The sequence below is a fragment of the Vipera ursinii genome (assembly GCF_947247035.1).
Source record: "Vipera ursinii genome assembly, chromosome: 3".
NCBI lineage: Eukaryota > Metazoa > Chordata > Lepidosauria > Squamata > Viperidae > Vipera > Vipera ursinii.
The window spans coordinates 149,848,902-149,868,831 of NC_139516.1; the positions used below are offsets into that span (position 1 = coordinate 149,848,902).

Below are 19,930 nucleotides of genomic sequence, written 5' to 3' on the forward strand. Positions count from 1 at the left end.
ATGACAAGATGGTATTGATAATAACTTAGGGATATTTCAATTTTGATGGGCTGTCCTCTCTACCTAATACTTCAAAGCATTCTTATGTAATTGCCAAATGATCCAGCAGTGCTTTATAAGGAACCTATCCAAAACATAGCTTAATTATTTGCCATTCTAAGTACAGATATTTACGGGATTGTGGTAATTACATGATTAGACTTCTTTCTTAATCCTGTGCTTGCAAACCAGATTGCAACACAATAATACAAAAGTGTACTGGGTGGTTGAGCTTATTAATAGCCGCTCCTCAGTGCATTCTTTCTGTCTTCTCTCTTTACCTTGGCCTATTTGAAGAACAAACTGAATGCTGTATAACAGGCTGCCTTGTGCGGCACGCCATGTTAACTAGAACTTGCTCAAACAGAATACTTCTTAGAGCGTTTGTGTTCTTAACATTTGCATACAAAAAGAAACTCCTAATACTTTAATCCATATCTAAGAAAAGTTGTTAATCATTTTACCACCTGTTACATTGCAGATTTACTTAGACATCATGCATATTGTTTGTGGTGGAACTCACTCTTAAATAAGTATGCAAACGATTGCACCCACAGTAACATGGACTTCATTTTATACTCATTCATATTGCAAATGATTTTTTTTTGTAATCTAGTGTTTTCTTAAATCTTGCTTATATGACAAACGAATTTCATTCTTGAAATGAGACTCATGGATAAAATTTGTCTAGTGACGTAAAGTGCTGCACTAGAATTGACCTTTTATTTTCCTGGTAGAAAACTCTCTTTGTTAGTATAAAGCAGAACTTTCAAGGGCTGAAGCAAATGCTGACTGTTTAGTTTAAACAAAAGCTGATTATTTCTGTGGTTTTCTCCTGCTCCCATCGAGTGTTCAAGATCTTTCTTTCTAAACTAGTCCCTTCCTGATGCATTTTTAGATTTGTAGATGAAAGCATCTAGAGGGCACTAAGGTGGGCAAGACTGTTTTTTTATGAAATAGTTTTTGGCTGTTGCCTTTTTATGTGCCAGACTTTCTTATGGATGCTTCGCTAAAATGAATGTTAAACTCTGTGGTTGTGTTCACTCAACATTGTAAACTATAATGTGGTTTGTTGGGCTGTGGCTTAGCATGATTTGTGAACCTTCTTGTATCGGTTGGTGAATCATAGCCAGTTACGGCGTACTCAATAAGTAAATAAAAGAGTTAAACAAATCAGTCGGGACTGTTGTCTAAATTAGGTAGCAACTAGTTTTGACAAGACTTCTGAGCTGTGTAGACTTCAGGAGATTAGTCCATGAGATGCCATGGAATTTACTCTCAGGGAAAAAAAATGGCTCGCTCATTATTAACAATAAATAATACCTTTGTCCATCTTTCTCTTTTGTATTATCTCAGCAGGCCTGTATTGCCCCTTTTTTCTTCCCCATAGTTATGTCTTCAAATCTCATTGCCTGTTCATCAGAACATCAGTCATGTTCCATGGACTATAGGACACTTCCTAACCCTTTCAATGCAAGCCAAAGCCTCATCCCCAAATGAAAAGTGAAGCGATTCTCGCATTGTACCAGGGAAGGGGGGGGAGGGGTCTTAGCGCTTAAGACTTACCAAAGTGGTGTGATTGACTGGGAGAAGGAAATGTTCCTCTTCGTTTCTATTATTGGTGCAATTGTAAGGTTTAGGTTTTCCCTTAATTATGATTAGACTAACTTTTTCAAATAACCAGTTCTTATGAACTTGAGCAAACTGGCTAGATAATACAATATGACTTGACTTAAGTATGAAATCAGTCCACATAATTCATGGAAATAGTAGCTATTTTTCACTTGCTCCCTCTCTTAATGTTCTTACTAACTCCTTTAAGTAGCTTTCCTGTACTTCCACTTTCTCTTAGTCCTATGTGACTTAGAGGGGGGCAAGAGGGAACAATTAGTCTTGCTTGAGCCCCATAGAAAGCTAGCCCATGAGTTATGCTTTTTCATGCTGAGTCTGGTGTGTCCTTCCTAATACTCCATAGTATCCTCCACAGAACTCCCATTCTGATGCTTCTGGGCCTTCAGTTGGCCATTTGTTCTTTCTGCAGGGACCTCCCTTCGGCCCTGTGCCTGCTTTCCTCCATCAGCTTCTGTCCTTATCCTTGATTTATATGCAACACAGTTTGAGTAGCAGAAACACAACAACCTCCATTGCCTAACAGATGTGTCTCCAAACTTGGCAACTTTAAGACTTGTGGGTTTCAACTCCCAGAATTCCTTAGCCAGCATGATTGAGAGCAAATTGCAGTACCCTCTCCACCAAGGCAACTCGCCCTCTCACAGGGTCACAGGCTATCTATCCAGTACTGCAGAAGATGGAGCTGAGATATAAACCTGTTTTGAGGACAGCAAAATGCCTGACTTTAATCTTTCCATGAGAAAAATAATAGTTCATCTTTTGAGAACTTTTTTTTCCCCAAAAGCCTGGAATAGAGTCAACCTTACTTTTCCTCCAGCCACTAAAAATAATTTGGCAGCTTCCATTGCAGTGCAGCTTTGGAGCTTGCAAAAAGCACTGCTGGGGCACCACTGCTTATATTATTGAAACAGTCTAACTAAATAGCAGCACCAGAATTGAATATGTATTTTAGATTGCTTGGAAAAGAGCAGGCCAGATTTTAAATGAAAGGATGCATAGTTGGTTAAAATTATGACATTCCTATGCAATCAATCAAGTATTCATCCTGGATGATAAATATGTATTACAGTAGCATTTTAATAATTAACATACATTTATTTTGCCCCAAACACAAACTTTGAATATAAGTTTCGATTAAAACATGCAAAACCTGAACTTCATAATATTTGATGAGAGTTACGGTAATCATGTTTAGAGAATATCATTTAAATTTAAATCATATAAATTAGGCTAGCTTAGTCAGATTGGCCTTTAGGGATCTACCCTAACTATGACTCATCCATGCTATATCTCCATAAAATTATTTACCGCAAATAGAAAAGTGAGTGTTCCTATCTTCCTATAACTCTTAGAAGTGTGATACTTTAAACCATGCAGTAGCATCAATAATGGGTATCAGCATGCTATCAAAGATAAACAGCAATTGCAAAGTGAAAAACTTACGTACATTTGCCTTCATTCGTGAAAAAAACTCTATTTACAAATCATGACCTGAATACATTGAGTTGTTAAGCCAACCATTCTTCTCTATTTTTCTCTGATGATGATTCTTTTCAGCTTGCAGGCTGTTGTATTCCTTTAAGTGTAAAAGTAAGATAGATAGATAGATAGATAGATAGATAGATAGATAGATAGATAGATAGATAGATAGATAGATAGATAGATAATAGATAGGTTATTATGTTGAAGTGATTTTACTCCTTTAAGTATAAGCATGATTTACAGAGTTTTTATATGTCCAGGCAGATATACACATACCTTACGCTTCCAGTGTACAATTTCCCTAAAAGAAATACTGACAGATATTTATGCATAGGGGTTACTTGAAAATTTATTTTGTAAAGTCATTTTGATGATATTGGGGGAGGTAGAACTATTCCTGCTAAGGCCAAGCATGCAGCATTCATCACTTTTATCCACTTTTTACCAAATTGCACATATTTTTGGCAGTCCCAGAAACTTTTTACACTGCAGACTGGAGCCAGACTTGATGTCTTTTCTGTGTCCCAGAATGTCTAATATTCTTATGCTTTGGGGTTAGTGTGTGAGTCATATGTGTTTATGTGCTGTGTTTAAAGTGCTTAGTTATCTTGGAGCAAGGTAGCTTGTTGCTCAAGAAGGAGAGTTCCTGGTAGACTGAGAGTACAGCTGGGAGTGTGTTTACAAAAAACATTTGCTTAGTCATCTCCTTTGGGCAGCCCTGCCAGTGTGTTTTCCTTCTTCATTTGATAAACTGCCCTAATTTGCTGGCATATACTTCACCTTCCGCAAATTGGATTTTGCTTGATTCATTGTGCTACTTTCCATAGTTTGAGAATAAATGACCCATCCCTCTCTCTGATATTTGTATTGATTTAACTTTATTCCTAAAACATGTCAAAAGGGAGAAGAGAACCAGTTTAATAGAGAAAAGCAAGCACATGGTTTCCATAAATAGAAATAAAATAAGGCAGGCTGTTGAAACCCATGTTCACTATGGGTTGAAGAGGCTTGAGGCCATTGAAAAGTGATTATTCCTCTTTGCATATTTAATCCTTGCATGTTGCTTATGTTGAACTCTATTTGTACTTCGAACAAGACATACTGACAACAAGACAACACTTATAAACCTTTGATGATCCAGGATGGTGGTAGAAATTATAACTGTTTACAAATCAGGCTGTTGAAATATAGAGGTAAAATACTGGGGTATGCATGAGGAGCTTTCTTAAGCAAAGGAAAGGTAATTAGATGTTGGCAACATAAATAATTATTACTATCATGTTTCCCCAAAAGTAAACCTGCCCCCAAAAGTAAGCTCCAGCTGATTTTCAGGAGGTGGGTCTAATATAAGCCCTCCCCCGAAAGTAAGCCCTACTTAAGGGCCTGCACAGACGGCCTTCCTCTGTGATGAGGCGAAGCCGATGGGGGAGGGGGGAATCTGATTCATGGTATCGGTATACCGGTTCCTTACCTCTGGTAAAAAAAAAAGTTCAGTCAGACTTTCTAACTTCTTGAGATCTTGTGAGAAGTTAGAAAGTCTGTTTTTTTTGTCCCACAAACGTGGTGAAGGCTGAGAAGTGAACGGAGAAACGGAATGCACTTGAAAGGCAGGTTAGTAAAAAAAAATGCTTGGGGAAGGCAAGGGCAGGCGCGGCAACTTTACCCTACGTGGCTTTGGCAGGTGTCTGGCAGGCGGAGGGAAGCAACTCCATTCCCCCCACGGCATTTTTACCCTGTGCAGCTTAGGCAGGTGTCTGGCAGGTGAAAGGAAGTAACTCCACCCCCCACCACCACCACCTGCCTCACCTTCTCATCTCATGGCGGTGGCAGCCAGCCGGGCAGAAGACAATCCATCAGGAGCAACCGGTAGAGGCCAAAAGCGCCCAGCCGGCATGAGAACTGCAGCGCCCGGCATTAGCCCAGTGCCTGCAGCACCGCAGAGGCATGGGCGGCGCGGTTCCATTGGTGGCTGCTGGTGAAGGGCCGTAGCAGGCAGGCAGCAGGGTAGTACTCCAGATCTGGGCCAACTCACCCCGTGCCAGGGTCAGCGCCCTTTCCACCGCCACCCACCACAGCTGATCTGGTACCATACCTGCTCTGCCACCACGCTCTCACTGCCGCGTTGCTTCTCCACCCCATGCACCAGCCCCACCCCACTCCTGCGCATTCACGGTCTACTTGTACCAGTATCGGCAAAAAGTAAGCCCCCCTGAAAATAAAACCTAGTGTTTACTTCAGAGCCCCCCAAAAAGTAAGACAGGGTCTTACCTTTGGGGAAACGCGGTATATAGTTCTTGATGCCTTAGCTGAATGATAGTAAAACATTGAAGTGAAGCATTCAAGAGAATTGAGTTACAAAATATACCTAAAATTAAGTTAGTTGGTCCTGGGCTGAAGTTTAAGTGGACCTTTTGCATGTAAAATCCAAAGTATGTCAATGGAATCATTTTACAGTATAAGAATAACTTGAATGGAAGCTGAAACTAAAAAAACAGCTGTTGCAATTGGGACCATGATTGGATCTCTCACATAGGAAGATAAGCCCCTACCAGCTGTTGCTGGGATTACAAGGAACTGCTTGCTGGAAAAGCAGCATTGTTCCATAAAAGTTGTGTGAGGTCTGCTTAGTTTTCAGAGTGCAAAATTTTAAATGGCTGTGGTGGGGTTTTTTATTTTAGTGTATTGAATTACTTTATATTAAAAATGTGAAATTAGCATTTTTTAAAAAATACAACGGGAAATGGTGCTGAATAGAACACATTTGAAAGATTTGTAAAATAATGTTTAAGTTAAGTAGTATTCAAATGTGAAAGTAATTTAACCAGGCACAAAGAAATGGGTTCATTGAAGATTCTTAGATATATTAAAGGTAAAGCGAAATTCTCTTTCCAGAGAAAGCCATTTTATAAATCAGGACAGATGGTAGAGAGCTTCAGAACAGTAGAAAGGAATAGCCAAAGGTCCAGTGGTTTAAAATGGCAAGAGAGGCCATGAGACTGAATCTCAGATAGATACAGTATAATAAATAAATAGTAAATTAACTAACTTTATTACATATGCTTCTGTGTCCTCTAATCCAGCGGTCCCCAACCTTTTCTATACCCCACACCTCTAGAACGCTTCTGTTATGTTCTCGCGCCCCTCACAAAAGTTCAAAATAACGGCAGTGAATTATGCATATACACTATAATTTTGAAGACCCAAGTTTTCGCACCCCCTGGAATATCGTCTCGCACCCACGGGGGTGTGAACACCCCCGTTGGGAACCCCTGCTCTAATCAATCAATTTCAGGTTTAAGTCTTCCCTTATTAATCTGCTGGTCACATCTGCCTAACACAGTATTTCTTAAACTTTTTGCTCTTAGGACCTCTCCTACTTTCAAAAATTATGAAGGACCCTAAAGGAGCTTTTGTTTATACATGTTGCATTGACTTTTAACATATTAAAAATTAAAAGTGGCATATTTGTAAAATATTTATTGAATCATAAAAATCACAGTTTTAAACCCACTCGATACTAACATCACAATTTTAAACAATTTTAAATCCACTCAATACTAACATAACTATTTTTCAGGAAAATACCTTATATTTTTAGCAAAGAAAAATAGTAATGAGAAGAGTAACTATTTTAATTTTTTGTAAATAATTTCAATATTTGGCAAATAATTTTGATTTTTGTGAATCTCTGTCATTGAAGATCCCCAGGGATGCTTAGACCACCTTTTAAGAATCACTGGTCTAATGGAACACATATCTCTTTCTGACCCCAAAATGAGCAAAAATAGTAGTTAAACAAATTCCATCTTTGGAATTATAATGCCATTGCTCTCCTAAACCTCTTCTTCCTCCTCCTCCTCCTCCTCCTCCTCCTCCTCCTCCTCCTCCATTAAATAAGCTCTCTCATGTATTCTCCCACCCAATTTCCAGCATAAGTTAATTCACCAAAGTGACCAGTTTAAATTAGTATCAGGAGTCAGAATCAAGTGGATTCAAGCAATATGTTCTAATATAGTATATTAAAAACACCGAAGCTGTTTTTCCCCCCATTTTTATTCAAAACTTCATTGTAGTATTTTGTTATTTTTAGACTGTTGGCTGGAAAGTATTTTCTGAAATATGTCTTGTGATTTATCTTACTAGTTGGAAGCTTGATTTAGCCAATTATATGTGTGAAGGGATATTTTTCCTCCATGTCCCAAGAGTAAATGTGAACATGTGTAAACAATTATTTCTGGCAATTTTATCAGTAGGTGACCTGGGATGTTTCCAAGCTTAAGTAACTTACTAGAGAAATTGAAAGTTGGCCAAGGTGTTCGAAAGCAATTGGACAAGGGGTTTAGCAACTCCCATGAAAAGATATGGCAAGACAGGTGCAAACAGAAAGTATCACAGTTATTCGATGTCAGGATCAATGGAGTAACTTTGAAGTTAATAAAAGTTATTTTTTTTTACAAAAATATTTTACACGCCTCACATTTGTCCTCTCAGGGATTGAAGTTACTTATATACAGTATTATTCCATACTGATATCCTGTTCTGTCAGTATTTATGCCAGATTTTCTATTCATGATAATGTTTATTCCTAAAAAGGCAATTCTAAACTGAGATTGGGGATGGCTTTAGAGAACTGAAAATACAGCAAGATATTTTTTTTTTAAGATTTGAACCTTAGATATTTGTTGTTCAATAATAAAAAAGATATCTCCCTGGATCTTTTCTGAAGCTGCTGACCAACTGTTTAATATGAGCAACTGGCTTGTTGGTGCAGCTTGCTAGTTTAGGATTGGCTGGCTGGGATTAGATTTCTGGCTTCCTACTCCTAATGCCAGTAACGCATTTAGTGGAATGGTCAAGTCTCCTGTGCAGTACTTCATTTAAGTCTTGCTTCCTCTACAACAGGGTTCTCAAAACTTGGCAATTTTAAGACTCATGGACTTCAACTCCCAAAATTCTCCAGCCATCTGGCTAGGAATTCTGGGAACTGAAGTCCACAGGTCTTTAAAATTGCCAGGTTTAGAGACAGACCCCTGCTTTGCAGGAACCAAGTATAAATTGGAAAGCAGAGTATCACTCAACATTGTAAGTTTTTTGGAATATTTATCTAATTGATTCATAGCTTAATGTCATGCTTCTAGAATGATAGATTATAATTGTTGTGCTAAAGACTGAAGTTGGTGAGTTGGGAACTGGTAGTTAAAAGCATCCAGGCTAGAGGATTGTAATGTAAACATGAGGGATGCACCCAAGTCATCAAGTAAGCTTCTGGTCTTAAATCATGCCAAATCTTTCTATATAGGCTCTGCTCATTGTGTTGTTGGGAATTCTCTGCTTTGGTATTAAAGAAATAACTAGCTTTTTACCAGATTGATTTCCTCCACACAGACATTAAAAAGACAGAATGCAAAGGCTATTGGCCTATTCACTGTAATTGCACAGAAAGTCCTGTGATCTTTATTTGTATGTTTAAACCACATTGACAGTACATCCATTTTTCATTGTCCCTTTCTGGAATATTCCTCCTAATTCATCACATCTTGGGTGGAAGAAGAATTTGAGATAGAGTCTATTGTGAACTCTCAGTGCAGGAGAGGGAGATTGCTATATTTGATTCTTTAGAAGGTTTACCTAGCTCAGGGGTGTCAAACTCGCAACGTGTCGCAACATATCGTGACTTTTTTTCCATTGCTGTCAATGGGATGGGCGTGGTTTCATCATGATGCATCCGGCCCACGGGCCAGCAGTTTGACACCCCTGAGCTAGGTGAAATATTTTCAGGAGTAAAATAAATAGAAATTCACCTCTTTCAGGCAGAAGAGAGGAATGGAAAGTCTTGAAAGGGAGAAGGTATCATCCAGAAAACAGGGGAATGGAATACAATACCTTCCATTTTCCCAGAAGAAGATAGCAGAGAAGCACCTCCTTCTGATCCCTCCTGAATCAGAAGGAGAAGGGAAGAATTAAACAGGAAAAATAGTGATGTACAGCTAAAACTAGTGAGCTGGGAATCAGTTGTTCCTGACTAGAAAGGAACATAATGTTAACAAGTCCGTGCTGCCCAAGGCCACTATCTAAGTGACGGAGAGTACTCCAGATATTTTAAGGCTCTCAATTCTTCTTACTGTAGAAACCAGGCTAGTTGTTGCACCAAAACACTCTTCTTCTTTGCAATAATAATTCTAGACTACCTAAGTCATATCTGGAATTCTTCCATCAAGTCTAGCCGTGAGCTGAATTCAGGATTAACTGTCTGGAGGTTGTGATTTACTCTTAAACTTTGATGTGGCGCCTGATAATCCAAGCTTGAAGCATGATTTTTAAGGCACTACATGTTTTTCTGGAGTTATGCATGATTTCTCAAGAATATAACTGCTCAGAGTGCTTCTTCCCACAAGAACTGTTTTTGGAATAGGCATCAATGTCTTTTTCCATACGAAACTGAACTGTAGATATGTTAACCTCTGCTGGCTATTACCAATTTAGATTAAATCACGAAAACCAAGTTATCAGGAACACATGTCTTGTTTTATTTTATAAAATATTAACATTAGTAACTCTCCTGTATTATTAGTGTGCTATCAGCCTGGAATCATTTCACATTCTCACTGCTGTAGAAGAGACTACTTACTGTAAATTCTGGACATTTTTGTATCGTAAGGTAGCTTTCTTTAATAGTCTTGGTGCTGTGTTTTTGATTACTTAATGCTATTCTTTTTGCCATTGCTTCCCCCTCACAATTCAGACGTTGTGTTCCCACAAAGGCTACTAACATAAACATTTTATGCATTTATTTATTTGTTTGTTTGTTTGTTTAAAGCAAGCCCGATAGCTATCTTTGATTGTCTAAATTAAGCTTGCTAACTTCTGCCCACTCACCCAAAACTCTTCACCTCTCTCTCTCTCCCGGATGTTTTGACCAGTCCTAAAACAATAGCTTTTATCCCAAGAACCTGTTACATGTTTCTGAACTCCACTATAGCCTAATGTTTCCTGCGAGACTTCACCACTTTAACTGGCCCGCTTCCATTGGCCATTGAGGAAGTGAAAACAATAGGTCTTATCGCAGGCACCAGTCTACTGTTCAGCTGATTTTTTTTTTTGTAACACTGTTATAGATGTCTCAGAGGTCTCCTTGTTTTACTAAGTGCATTGCTTAACAGCAAAAGTGTGGCCGATGGTAGCTTTCTTTGTTTCATTATTAGCTTTTTAAAAACTGTTAAAAGTCATTGCTTTACCGTAGATGTGATTTTTTAAAAAAAAAAACCAAAAGCTACATAGCTTTTGTAGGAGTTTCTTCACCCAGAGAGAATGGAGGGGAAAAAAATTGAATGGAGAAGGCTGGGAAGGAAAATAGAAATACAAAAAATCTGGGCTTGAATATTTGTTGCACGAAGATTCCAAGTATAATTTATGAAACTTGGATTTATTCTGTGCTGTTAACGATGTCCCCTGTTTGTTCCTCATGTAGATTGATCACCCTGAAACGGGTTTTTTTTTAAAAAAATTACTTTTCACTCCTCTCAAGTAACAACAATCGTTAAAAGTTCTCATCCAAATAAATACGAGGTTGTTTGTTGAAAAAACAATTGCTAAGGTGAGGAAATGGAGCGGTGTTCAGCTAGGATTGTGAAATCACAACATGTAGCTTCTACAAAGGAAGAAATCAATAAACAGAGCAGGGTGCTCTGATGGTGAAAGGAGACAGGTGAACTTTGAAATAAGTCAGGGGGAAGGGGAGTATCGATAAAAAGAACAGGAAAAAATATATTCAAGAATGTCTTTTCAGGTTGGGTATATGTGCAAAAAAATAGGAGAATCCATGCCTTTACTTACCTTGCAGTTCATATATTAACAGTTCGATCGAACTGAAACAAAGCACAAAACACCAAACTCTAATTCAGCAATTAGAAAAATGTGGTCTGCTTCTTCCCAGTTTCTGTTTTTTTTTTGCCATTGAATCAACAGTATCTGAACTGGAACAACTGGATATACAATATCTTAACACCAAGATATGGCCTCTTGACCTATATTGGAGCATATTGCTTGCTAATCACATTTATCATCTCATTAAAATCTCCTGTATAAATTGATTATTCATCTAGATGTCTAGTGGATTGCAGTTACTAAATGTTCCATTCAGAGCTGGCCCCAACATGTTGCACTCTAGTTCTGCCAAGAAATGTGTCTCTTAATTAGTATGCATGCATGCATGTATGCAATTCATTTATATAGCCTTCCAACTGGTAAGTGACTCAGGGCAGCATGCACAATATAAACAGCATATTATAACCAGAAAAACATTAAAATATAATCAAACATAAGGTACCAATTCATCAAAAGTAATGCACACAACTTGTCAGCCATTCGGGGGAGACCAGATTAGGAAGCCAATCTGGAGGAGACCAGAATCAATTTCTGGTCTTCACAAATCAATATAAACTGTTTATGGCAGGCAGGACAGCAGAGTAATGTTTGGTTCAACTTTGCTAAAAGAAGCAGCTAAATTAGGTCATTCTTTGTATCCGTAGCTTCAACCAACCTAGAAGGTGGGTAAATGTAACTGATGTATCACCATTGTAAAGAACCTGCCCTGTCATTCTGTTGTGGAGTAGCTGGATGAACTTCACCAATTTCCCTGGACATTCATAATGTCTTCGGATGAACCAGTGCAAACTGCTTTTGTCAAGACAGAGTAAAGAGGCTTATTCTGCTTGAAGCACTTCTGGACTTGCCTCACAGCATACATCATGTCTGCTATACTTCTTTGTGGCTGAAAGCCTCGCTGTGCCTCTGAGAGTTCCTTTCCAAGACAATGATAAGTCTGTTCAGGAAAATGCGGGCAAAGATTTTGCCTACAATGGACAGCAGTGAGATATCTCTGTAATTTCTGAAGTCTGATTTGCTTCCCTTATTTTTATAGAGAGCAACAATGAGAATATCACGGAAGTCATCAGACATCTGTGGACCAAATGTCTTCCAAGATATCTTGAAATGTCTATAAGGTGTTTGAGTTCTAGTGCCTTGTAGATCTTAGCAAGAATGTTTTCCTGCCCAGTTGCTTTATATGAGGTCATCTGTGAGATCACGTTCCTGATCTCATCAGCAGAGAGAGGCAGGTCTAGGGCATTCAAAACTGAGAGCTGAGGAATCTGTTGTAAGACATAATAATCAATTGGATAGCCCATGAAGTAAGTTGGGGAAATGTTCAGCCCAATAGTTTTTGATCTTTGATTAGGCTTGACTCATCAATGACAGCAAAGGCGAGCATCCTGATTTAGAAGGACCATGAATTGACTTTATGGTATTGAAGAACTCTCTTGACTATTATGACTATGCACTGGTCAACCTTTCCCTACCAGCACTCATCCTGCATATCTTGCAGGTCTGCCTGTATTTTAGATTACAGGTACTTAAACCTGTCTTTCTTTGAGACAGATGATGGATCGATCTGCCAGTCTTCATAGACCTTGTTCTTGGCCTGGAGGGCTGCTGAAATGATTTTGTGTTTTTTATCAAACCAGGCTTGCGATGCCAAGTACAGTTGTTGCAGTCTGTGTGATGGCACCTTTAAACTACCTCCACTTTTCAGAACAGGTTCCTACAAGTGGTAAATTGACAGTGAGTTTTTCATTAAGTACAACTTGGAGGCGTTGTACTTGGTCTAGGACTCTAGGTCTTGTAGTCTGTTGATGTTGAATGACTTTCTGACAGTCCTTGGTTACTTACAATGTAAAGGGCCTGTGTGTAGGTTGAGAACCAACTGAACTAGCCTAGGATCTGTCCAGCACTCAACATCTCACATGATGCAGTTATTGATATCTTTAAGATGTCATCATTTAAATAAATAACTCTAATATATTGCATAATGCAAATAATAACACAATATATAATGAAAATAAATAATGCTGAAAAAAAGACAATGCAGTAGACTGACTCCAAATTTGCTAACTAGCCGGCTGAAAGCTAAGTGAAAATAAGAGGTTTTCCCTCCCAATGAAATACCACAAAGGGGATGAGAGACAACCCATATGTGAAAGTATATTCACTGTGTGGATTCAGCCAGCGAAGGCTCCTCTCCTCACACCTGACCTTGTGGAGATAGTTTACCTGCAGCTGATCCATTTAGATTTTAAAGTCTGAGTTACTACTCCAGGTTGCGTGTTGAAATGAAATAGAATCCAGGGAAGTCAATGTAGTTATCCCAAGAGAGTTAATAGGATTCCATCAGTCTACTTTGGTCTTAGTATTTTGGAACAGACATAATTTGCCAGCACTGCTTTTAAACAAACTCGAATTGGAGCACATGAAGCACAAAAATGAGAAATAACGGGAAGTATTTCTATGTAGATACATTAAAAAAAGGCTACCGTTGGAGCACAAACCAAATTTGCTAATCTGAATAGTGGCTGCCTGTACCCAGAGCAAGTGAGCAAATGCTCTCCCAGTCCCTCTGTTCTGCGTTATTTAAAACAAGGATCTCCAACCTCTGGTCCATGGATTGATACCAGGTTGTGGCATGCCAGCAACTGGTCTTCACAAACAAGCAAAGCCCCACCCGTGGGATGCAGGCAGCACACAAAACCACGCACTCTCCGGTCCGTGGAAAAACCTCTCTCCACGGAACCGGTCCCTGGTGCCCAGAAGGTTGGGGACCTCTGATTTAAAGCATGTTGAGCTTCCTTTTCTGATAACACAGTGTGATAGATTGCCTAGGGGATGTAAGTCAGGGTCTCTGAAGCCCAGGCCTAAAAGCCCCATAGAGTTTCTAAAAAGTCAACACCTCTATTAATGTACTTAAGATTGCTTATTATTTAAACTGTAATACCAATATCAGCAATAATATCAGCAATTTTATTATTTTAAAATGTTTTAAAACTTTTAATTATAATGTATGTTCTGAATTGTTAGCCATCCAGAGTCATTTAGTGAAACAGGTGGCTATAAAAATTGAACAAATAAATAAATAAATGTTACATTTTCAAATGATTTTTTTTTAAAAAAAAATATGGAACAGTGAAGAGAACCAGGCAGGGAGGCAGCTGTTACAGTAGCAGAGTAGGCCATTCCAGGCAATTGCTCCCCCTCCCCCAACAATAAAAAAATAAAATAAAAATGGAGGACTTTGTAGAGCCTAAAATTATGGACACAAATACCAAGGATAGAATAGTTTTTTATTACTAGCAGAAATTCTCATTCCAGGAGAACCTCACTATTTAATAGGTTCTTGCTGTATCAGTTTGGACATGAAATCCTTTTGCAATTGTTCTCACTTCAGCATGCCTGTAAGTTTAATATGTGCATGTGGTTGACAGATGTTGTCAAGAAGGCCTACATTTTTTTTTAAAAAAGGACACAAAAAGTAAAGATAGAAGGAAGTAGAAGAGATGATTGTTCTGTCTATTTCTGCAGATGTACGTTATAATGGAACCTCCAGTTTGATATAAAAATGGGTGAATGGATGCAAATTATTTTATAAAGTGATTATTAGCCTCCATTACTGATTTTCATGGCAATGAAACAAAATGTTAAAAGTACTTTCTAATTGCAGCTGGATTTCTTCTCAATCTGTTTAAAAAAAATTTTGGCTGGTCTCTCAGAGTTTGCTCCATAAATCTCCAAAATTGGATTTGGGTAACAGATACTGTTAATTCATTCATGCCCGTTTTAAATACATGCTTATTCACATGATCTGATATCTTTTATAGCTTCAAGTTGCCAAATAACTCGTATCATATAGCACTTGATGGCATTGTTATGTTAAAATGTTGCAGAAAATTTCATAAGATTTAGACTTTACAATTGATTTGTGTGGCTATCAGAATGTCAATCATGAAAACAGTGCTACATATTTTTAAATATTATTCTGTTATGGATGCTGCATCAAAATGTCTGATAATGGAGTGTTTTTGTAATATTTTTTTCCTAGCAGTTTTCTACAATCAGGATCCTTTTTTTTTATTAACCCAGTGTTGATCAGTTGGTTGTGACAGGAATTGTCGGACTGGCTTGTCATATAAGCTTGACATTGTGGGCTGAGCAAAAGTAATTGGCCTGAAGTCACCCAGCTGGCTTTGTGTTTAAGGAGGGACTAGAATTCCCAGTCCCCTGATTTTCTAGCCTGATACCTTAACCTCTAAACCAAACTGGCTCTTTTATTACATTTAATATTTTAAACAATTACTAATTCAATTAATAATTAATTTAATAACAAACTGGCTCTTTTTTATATTTATTGTATTTGTAATAAGTATAATATGCATAACTAATTATTGGGAAATATATTTCTCAGTAATCATATTAAGAATTATATTAAGCCCTGAGTGGAATAGTCATTATAAGATTTGAACGTTAAAATACATGATTTTTACCCAGATCTTAAAATCTTAATGTTCATAATATATTAGCTGTTTTCAGGAGTTTTAAATAATTTATATTCACTTTGTGAACTCTTGTAATATCATAGTTTGAAGCAATCAAAATTTCTGAGTATAACAGTACTATGGTTTACATTTTTAATTTTTTTTTAATATTAATGAGTAAGTTGGCCTCAATGATTTAAGGGCTTCTTTTCAACTTTATGAAATCTGTGAACTTTAGAAACTTAAAATAGTAACTGCAGCATTTGTTTATTTAGTCATTTAAAGTGAGTTATGGAATGACATAATTAGGTAAATGATGTTACAGGTTTTTATGGTAATGAACAGGGATAACCTGATACCATCATTAGAAGAGGTCGTCAGGCCTGGACAAAGCCACTGATATGATCTTCCATAGTGTCTAGGAGCTCTATCAGAAGCCCAGAATACTTTCTTGACCACATAACAGTATTAAATTTCTAGGCCTAGAGCAGGGGTAGGCAACCTTGGCTCTTTTATGACTCATGGACCTCAACTCCCAGAATTCCTGAACCAGCCATGCTGAGGGGAAAGGGAGAGGTTTCCAAGCTGAGCCATGGTGGCTTAGGAATTCTGGGAGTTGAAGTCCATGAGTCATAAAAGAGCCAAGGTTGCCTACCCCTGGCCTAGAGAATTTGTTTTGCTTGATCTAGAATCAGACCTATTGTCATAACTGTGTCATAATAGTGCATGGAGGAGACCACACAATTTGTATTAGTATTTGCTGTTTCTAAACTGTGCATATTAGCTAGGTTTCCTGCATAAAATTAAAAGGCAGGAAAAGCAACAGAAGACAGGAAGTCCTATGAGTTATAATGTAATGTGAAATATATAGGCCTTTGAGGTAGATATATCTTCCTAGAGCAGAATTGTTTCTGGCTAAGCAAGTTGAAATTAGCTTCTTACAGTTGCTACCTTCCCTAGCTTGATGGCTGTGACTGAAATAATCTTTTCTTTGTTGTGGTCAGCTTCCTGGGACAGAGAAGGAATCCTCTTCTGAAGATGGAATTAGGATTCTCATCACACCTTTGTTTTACAGTTTCATGCTTCTTTTCCTTCTTATCCCTTTGTACTCTTCCTGGCTTCAGCAACTGTTTTTATTTGCCTTCCTAACAATAAAGTTTGCATTTGAATTATATTGATGGTTATTTGAATTGCTATGATGCATTTGAATTAGTATGATGATAGTTTCCAAAGCACCTGAAGGCAGAACAAGAAGCAATGAATGGAAACTAATCAAGGAGAGAATCCACCTAGGACTTCCGCTGGCGGCGCGGCGCCGAAGACAGCCTCCCCTGGCTGCCCGCGGCTCAGCTGTTTGTTTTTTCGCCCGAAACAGCGCCGATCAGCTGTTCGGGCGAAATTGAAGCCCCCTCCTCGGGAGAAGAGGAGGGGGTGAGGCCCCAGGTAGGGGTAGAGTTCTCCGAGGCCGCCTGAGCTTTGAGCTTGGGCGGCTGAAGGATCGAACTCCCCCGAAGCCTGGGTTGCTCCCAGCTGGCCGTCGTCTCTGCTCCGAACTTCCTGGAGCAGAGCCAGGCGTCTGCGAACCATCCCTGCCTGAAGAAAGGACTATGATTTAAAGGAGCAGGCAGAGCGGTACAAGAGGAAAAGGTGGAGAGATGAAGAGGATTATTTTATTTTACTCTCAAGCTTGATGGACTATGCTTAAAACTTAAAGTGAAAGTGCGTCACAATTGTAAGTAAAAGATGGCGGCTAAACCTCCCCCTAGAACTTTTCGGAGTGCTGGAAATTCTCCGGTGCAACAACAATCATTACTGCAGGCGTTGCATTCTCCTGATGTATTGACATCGAAGGATCTTGAAAAACATACCCAGTTAATTTTGGAGTCAATGGGTGTTAAATTTGCACAGATGGAGGAGAAATTGGAGAAATTGGAGCAGAGAATGGAAGAAAGGATGGAGCAGAAACTTAGAGAGATGAAGGTAGACATTTTGTCCTCAGTGCATAAAGTAGCTAAATGTGTGGAGGTGCTGGATGATCAAGTGGAAGACTTGACTCAAAAGAATGCTATATTAGAAGCAAAAGTATTGGAAATTGAAGATTTAAAAGACAAAATGGATAGCGAACAGAGTTTGGCTCAATTTTACCAGATGCAGTTTGCTGTTAGAATTAGAGGCCTAAAAGAGAATATTAAGGAAGATTTAAAGCAGCTGGTTTCTGAGGCTTTTGAGGGGGTATTGAACCATCCAGCATCTGAAATAAAACAAGGCATGGACAAAGTGTTTCGTGTGAATTCGTGGATTGCTAAGCAGAGAAAGTTGCCTAGAGATGTGGTGGTTTATTTTGTAAAAAGGGAAATTAGAGATGAAGTTATACAAGCTGCCTATGATACTAAAGTTGTGATTGCTGGTCAAGAAGTTTTGGTTCTAAAAGAAATTCCTCCAAAGATTTTAAAGAGAAGGAAGGACTTTATATTTCTTGTGCAAGAGCTCAAGCAAAGAGATATAAGGTTCAGATGGGAGATCCCAGCTGGGTTGAGCTTCATGTATGATGGCAAAAGGTACTGTTTGGGTACTGTGAAGCAAGCGCATGATTTTTACAACAATGTTTTAAAAGCAACCCCATCAACACTTCTGGAAGCTGCAGAGGGATCTGGAGAAGGAGAACATCAAGAGGATGAAGATGGACAGATAGACGAGAAGGGTACAGGAGGAGATCAAGCTGCAACTCTTTTGGATGATCCTAGAGAACAGAGGGTGACGCGTGCTGCCTTAAAACGCTCAAAAAAGATTAAAAAATAAGACCAGTAGAAATCTATGGAACTTCCACAATATACTTATAGTCAAGTGGTAGTTGTGTTTTTAAGAGTTTTGGGATGATATATATGGTAACAGAATGTTCAATTTGGAATTAATGGACAATTTACTACAGAGGAAGAGGAAGAAAGTTTTGTGGGTTAATGCGGGTTAATTTGTGTAAGAACTATTTTGGCTAGAGAGGTTAATAGGGATAGGTGCTTGTGATGTGTAAGTGAGAATATGTTTAGGTAATAGTGAATTGTGGAAGAACATAGATGGGAATGATGCTAGTTTTCTTTTATTTTAGTTCTTTATACATATTTAGTATTGTTAAGGATTGGTTTACTCTATATAAGCTAGAGAGTGATGGATTTTAGAGTTTATAATTGTTAGTATATGATTGTTTATGATTGCTTTTTAGATATATACCTTGTATTTTGCTCTGGGAAGTCGGGGGGGGGAGGGGGGGAGGAGGGGAAGTAGAGGGGTGGGAGGCGGGAGGGAGGAGGGAGAGGGGGAGGGGGGGAGATAGGGGGGAGGTAGGGAGGGGAGGAGGGAGGGGGAAGGGGGGTTTTTCAAAGGAAAATTGTATTTTAAAACTTTTCAATATAAAAAAAAAAAAAAAGGAGAGAATCCACCTAGAATCAAAGAGAACTTTCCTGACAGAACAATTAATCAGTGGAACGACTTGCCTCCAGAAGTTGTTGGTGTTCCAACACTGGACATTTTAAAGAAGAGATTGGACAACCATTTGTCTGAAATAGTATATGGTTTCCTGCTTGAGCAGGGGTTTGGACTAAAAACCTCCAAGGTCACTTCTAATTCTGTGTTTCTGTTATTTCCTTTTAGGACAGGGTTGCCGAGTAATAGTTTGATGATGATTTGAAAGAGACATTAAATATAACTTCTGTTTTCACTATAACATCCAGCAGAAAAGCCCACTTGTAACTTTGGCTTCTGAAAGAAAGGGGCCAGGAAGGCTTTTCCCTGCTTCTTTTAACATTACAAGGAGGGAGAATTCAGAGGATTTTATTCACAGTCTTGGCAGTAGTCAAGTGTTACGTCTCCAGCTGATTGAGACAACAAAGTTGAGCCCAGGGATGGACAACTATGGCAAGTTTATGATTGTGGACTTCAGCTCCCAGAATTCCTGAGCCAGCATGGTTGAAGTCCACAGTTCGTAAAGTTGCTATAGCTGCCCACTCCTGGTTGAGCCAATCCTATATCCATAATGCTTTTAAAGTACAGAAGAAAGTAAAACATAAATCAGAACTGTGAAAATAAATGTTTCTGTTTTGCATTATTATATCCCCACTATTCCAGTCAACTTTGATAACTAATAATGATAATGAAACTGGGCTAGAAATAAAATGCTCAAAACCAACTCATCTTTAAGCAGCGAGGTATAATGCAGTTTCATTGCCTCTTAATTTGCTCATTTCCTTCTTATTAGATCTATGCTCCTATTAGACTTCAGTGATTCATCTTCACTGTTTTCTAATTTTATTAAAGCACGTACACGCAAACATTTTGACATTTGAAATTTCTAATCACATTTTTTGAAACTATAGGACTTGTGCTTGTTGGTAAGAATTACATTGGCATTGGAAGTTGATTTAAAT

General features: G+C 38.4%; 1 protein-coding gene across 2 annotated transcripts in view; it reads left to right on the forward strand.

Annotated features, from left to right (window-relative positions):
- The window catches only part of CDKAL1 (CDKAL1 threonylcarbamoyladenosine tRNA methylthiotransferase), a 307,006-nt gene that overhangs the window by 107,614 nt on the left and 179,462 nt on the right, over positions 1 to 19,930 (forward strand). The window lies entirely within an intron of this gene.